The sequence below is a fragment of the Herpailurus yagouaroundi genome, unplaced genomic scaffold (genome assembly GCF_014898765.1).
Source record: "Herpailurus yagouaroundi ecotype Mexico unplaced genomic scaffold, PumYag 189, whole genome shotgun sequence".
NCBI classification, from domain to species: domain Eukaryota; kingdom Metazoa; phylum Chordata; class Mammalia; order Carnivora; family Felidae; genus Herpailurus; species Herpailurus yagouaroundi.
In genome coordinates, this window is record NW_024412420.1 from 14714480 (window position 1) to 14719605 (window position 5126).

The window sequence follows — 5126 nt, forward strand, 5'->3', positions numbered from 1 at the left end:
GACAGCCAGCAAGGACATGGGGACCTCAGTCCTGCAACCACGTGGAACTGGATTCTGCCAACAGTCTGTGTGAGCCTGTAAGCAGATTCTTCTCCAGAACCTCCAGACAAGAGCCCAGCCCGGCTGACACTTGGTTTCGTCCTTACAGGAACTCAAGCAGAGAACCCAGTTAAGTCCACCTGGACTTCTGACCTGTGGAGCTGTGAGTTCATAAATCCGTGTTCTTTTAAGCCACTCTGTGGTCATTTGTTAACACACAGCGATAGAAGGTGAATACAGATGCCCAAATACCATGAGTCTAAATATCCAAAAGTTCTAAGTCAAGCTTACACACCGTTAATGAAGTATGTTCTATCCATACATCTTGGCTTATATACCTTCATAATGACCTTGAGGGCCAGGGTCAAATTCATAATTCTCTGATGACTTAAAATTCTGTGCCAGCAGGCAGCTGCCCAGGGAGGGCTGGCCCCTGGGTCCCAGGCCCTGGCCTGTGGTCTGACCCTCTTCTCTTGTCATTCTTGGCTCCACCCTGCACCGGAAGGGGTGGACAGGCAAGGCCAGATAAGCTAAATTCCATCTACTCCCCTGCAAACTGCTGTCCCTTGTCTGTCCTTGGGCCCAGAGTGCAGTTTGCCTTTGGGAAAAGGAACTTGGAGAAGTCTCAGGGTGTTTAGATAGGAAATAAAATAGTGTGTCAAGTGTGTTCTAGAAGGGAGGCTGTGGCTCTGGTGGGTACATCCACTTCAGACCTTTGGAGTCCTCATTCCTCAGGGGCGGCCACAGCAGGATCCCTCTGCAAGTGGGGGACCCAGGGACAGGGACTTTCTTTTTTTTTTTTTCTTTTAATGTGGTAAAACACATATAACATAAATGTAACATTAGCCACACTTAGCACACTCACAATGTTGTGCAACTAATCCTCTCTATTGAGTTCCAGAATGTTTTCATCATCCCTAAAAGGAAATACTATACCCATTAAACAGTCACTCCCCATTCCTTCTCCACACACCCCCCACCCACCCACCCCCCGACCCCGGGCCCTGGCAACCTCTGATCTGAATTCTATCTCCATTCATTTACTTTTTCTGGATATTTGCTATAAATGGGATCATACAATATGTGTCTTTGTGACTGGCTCCTTTCACTTAGCATAATGATTTCAAGTTTCATCCATATTGTATCATGTGTCAGTATGTCCAGCCTTATTATGACCGTGTGATGCTCCATTGTACGAATACATCACATGTGTAGGGGCCTTTTTTTTTTTTTTTTCCTCCCCCGCCAGGATCTAAGACGATATTGGGCAGGGGATTGGGGAAATCTGCTGGTGGCTGTGCTTTTTTTGTTCTTTCCTCCTCTGTGCCTCTTGGGTTCTGTCACTCTAGAATATGCTGCTGGGGCCTAGGGACCCAGGGAGACAGCCAGTCTCACCACGTCCCCTAGTCTTTGCAACCTGATCCTGAATCCCGCCCAGTGGTGGTGGCGGTGGCAGACACAGCTGGTGTGGACCCGTCCCAGAAGGATGCTCCTGTTTGGGGGTTCTCAGCTGTCCCTGGTCAGGGTGCCCCAGCCGAGTCCAGGAAAAGCCAGAGCTCTTCTCTGGTGACAGTTCTGAGGTCACGCAGGGTGGGGAAGCTGCTGGTGGGGGTAAGGGGTGCATGGCCTCAGGGGTTAGCATTGCTCAACTGCTGGGCCTGGAAGTCAGTGGGAGTCCAGCCTGGCACCCGGCGAAGTCGGCCCCATGCCCAAAGGGATGCTTAGATCTTCACTCGCAGAGCCTGTTTTCCAGAGAAATTTAATTCCACATTGTTTGCTCTCTGCTCCGCAGACGCCTCAGCTGAGGAAACCACGGGAATCTCATTTGAAGAAGAATTTGGCCCCTGGAGCCCCCTCCCCACTTGCTGGTGGGAGGGTGCCAAGCCTTTGGTCACCCGCCACCGCAACTGCAAACCCCAAGCCACAGGAACGCAGTGGGGTCACCTGGGGACAGAGGGAGGGTGGCTGGACAGTGAGTGGGCAGCAAGCCTGTGGGCCTGTATCACATGGGGGTCTGCTGTCTTGTGATGGGAGCTCTGGACTTGGAGCCCCCAGACCTCAGTGTGAATCCAGGCTCTGCCGCTCTGGTCTAGGATCTTGGGTGGTCACATCTGTGGCTAACCATAGTCACCTGGCCACTCTTGCCCTCCGCCAGATTCAGGCAAGGAGCTGAGCTTGGTGCTGAGGGAAGCCGCATATAGGGGAGAAGGGAGAGGCAGGCATGGGAGGTAAGTGAGGGAAGAATTTTCGAGGCTGGTGCTCTGGAGGCTGAGCCGGGGTGTGCCCAGCACTCACAGGTGCCTTCTAGTATCAGGGGAAAGGGCCCACATTGATTATAGCATCAATTATGGGTGGAGCACTGCTCCGGGTACTTTACAGATTCATTGCATTTCTCCTTATAGCAATCTTACTCTGTAGATGCCAATATTCTCTTTTACAGATGAAGAAACTGAGGGAGGTGAAGGGACTCGCCCAGAGAACAGGTACCAAGGGCAGAGGCTGGACAGAGGCAGCCATTCCTAAATACTACCCTTTCCACACCATGTCATGGGTCCTGGACTCGGCCTTAAGGCTCGCTTCATAGTATTTTTGAACTAGAATTGACCTGGTATAAGTTGCCATTATACAAATGGGGGGATTGAGGCCCAGAGAGGGGAAGGGACACGTCCAGAGTCACAGATGGCAAATCTATCACCTAATCCTCACTGGGCACTTGGCCCATGTGGGTACCGCCCTGTACTCACATGGCCCCTTGAAGCCAAGGCTGTCTGTAGTACCCAGCAGGATAGAAACCTTTTGCTCTGCCAAGTTCAAAGCCTGTCTGTCAGTCTGACCCTGCCTCTGGTCCTGAGAGAGTGCGGATGGCTAGGTGCCACGTGTCCCCACTCTCACGACAACTCTAGGTCCTGTTGACAGGGTTCAGGAGTGCCGTGCCGGTAGAGGAAGGAGTACTCTATGCTGTCTTGTCCTAACAGGTGTCTGTCACCTGTGCTGATGGCTTCCCATCTCAGCTCAGCCACTGTCCATCAGTGTCACCTGAGCCTGGTCACTTCATTGGTGGGACAATGTTAATGGGGCGTTTTCTGGGAGAAGCCCACATGCTAGGTTCTCCGGAAACAAAGATGACATAATGTCCCGCCCTCAAAGAGCTCACGATATAGTTGGTGAGGCAGATCTGCAGTTAAACAGTGGTTATTTCATGACATCCTTGCTCTAAAGGAGGACGCGTAAGGTATTTGGGGGAGATCAGGGTGGCCTTTCCAGGGGACTCAGCCTGAGCTGAGACCAGAAGGGTCACGGGCCAGGTAGGTACAAGGGCAAAGGAATGGGTGTGTGAGGGGGAATTAGGAATAATCTGAATAGTTGGAGCAGATGAGGTGAGATGGTGGCAATGATGGAGCGGGGACACCAGGATGGCCGGGGGTGATGCCCTACATGGAAGCCTTTGTATGCAAGTAGGTGTCTGGACCTCATCCTCAGGACAGTGAGGAGGCGTGAAGGATTTTGATCAGGGGACTGACACAACCAGATCTGCGTTTTGGAAGGCTGACCTGGGATGGCCCGATGGGGGTGACGAAGGCAGCCAGGCAGCTGATGGGACCTGGTGAAAGGGGCTGAGGCATCCTCTGGCTGGGCAGTGGTGGCCTGGACCAGGGAGGGGCAGGACTAAGGGACTGTTGTCTGCTGGTTGGAGGCAGAGGGGGAGAAGGGATGTTATGTTTCTGGCTTGGATGACAGGGTAATTGGGGTGCCATTCATCCCAACAGGAAAATTGGAGGTGTTGCTCTGATGGTGGGGATGGGGACTCATATGAATTGAGTTTAGGGCTTGATGATTTGAGGTGCTCATGGGGCATCCAAAGGGGGAGGTCTGAGTGATGGTTGGTTGATATAAAGATTCGGAGATCAGAGGAAAAGTGAGGAGTGGAGTTAGAGATTTTGGGGTAATCCTTAAATCAAATGCAGATGAGTTAAGGGACCACAGAATCCTCTAGAAGTGGTACAGGATGACTTTGGCAGAAATGGCCAGTGTCCTGTCCATATCCCTCTGGCGCTGTACCCTGCGATCCTGCCAGATGGCTATCTCTGCAACAGGAGCAGCCCAGCCTATGTGGAGGACAGGACAGGAGTGCCCCAGGAGTATGGAAACCACAGCTCCTGCCCCTTAGGAAGTGTGCCCCTCACAGTCTCCCAGAGGTCTCCTGGCAGATAGAGATGGTTGCCCGAGGCTGTGCGTCCATCCCCTGCCACGGGCCTCCTCCCCTTCCCTGTGTCACTTCCATTTTCCTACCAGTGCTTCCTGGGATCACCTCCCAAGTAAATGACTTGCATGCTCATTCTTGCCTTAGAGTCTGCTTCTGGGGGAACCCAACCCAAGGCATCAGTTTACTTAAATAGGATGTGAGTCTGCCCATTGGAGTAACCGCTCCCGTGTATTGCAACTCTCTAGCTGGCCTTGAAGAGGCGTGCAGGTTCGTTCACCTCCGCGCCTCCAGCACCAGGACAGCCAGGTCAAGCAAACTGTCGAGTGTATGAATGAATAAACCCATCTGTGGCTTCTCCTTGCTTTTAGGGTCAAGAACAAACCCTTCAACAAGCCACATAAGGGTCCTTCCTACCTCTCCATCCACATGTCATGCTGTCCTCTCCTCCGCTCACCGGACTACAGGCCCCTGCCCCCTCCTCCCCTTACATTTTCCATGCTTCTTCTCCCAGATGGCACACTCGGTTTTCTCTGCCTCCTCTGCTCCTTTGCCCTGCCTTTCACCCCAGGGAAGACGTCCCTGACCAGCCTTCTCCAGCCCAGACCAGTGGGATCCTACTGTCCTATTCTCCCCTAGCACTCCTGTATCTCTGCTTGCTCCCTAGCGTAGACGTCAGCTATAGACTTCTGGAGTTATTTAAGTAATGTTTAGACTGGTAGCTTTCAGACTTTTTTTGGTTGTGACCCACAGTGAGAAATACATTTTATGCTGGGACCCAGTTCACACAATACATGAATAACTGAAACAATACTTTTCCTTACTATGTGGGATACACTGATATTTTCCATTCCGTTCCATCCCGTCTCATTCCATTCTAGTCTGT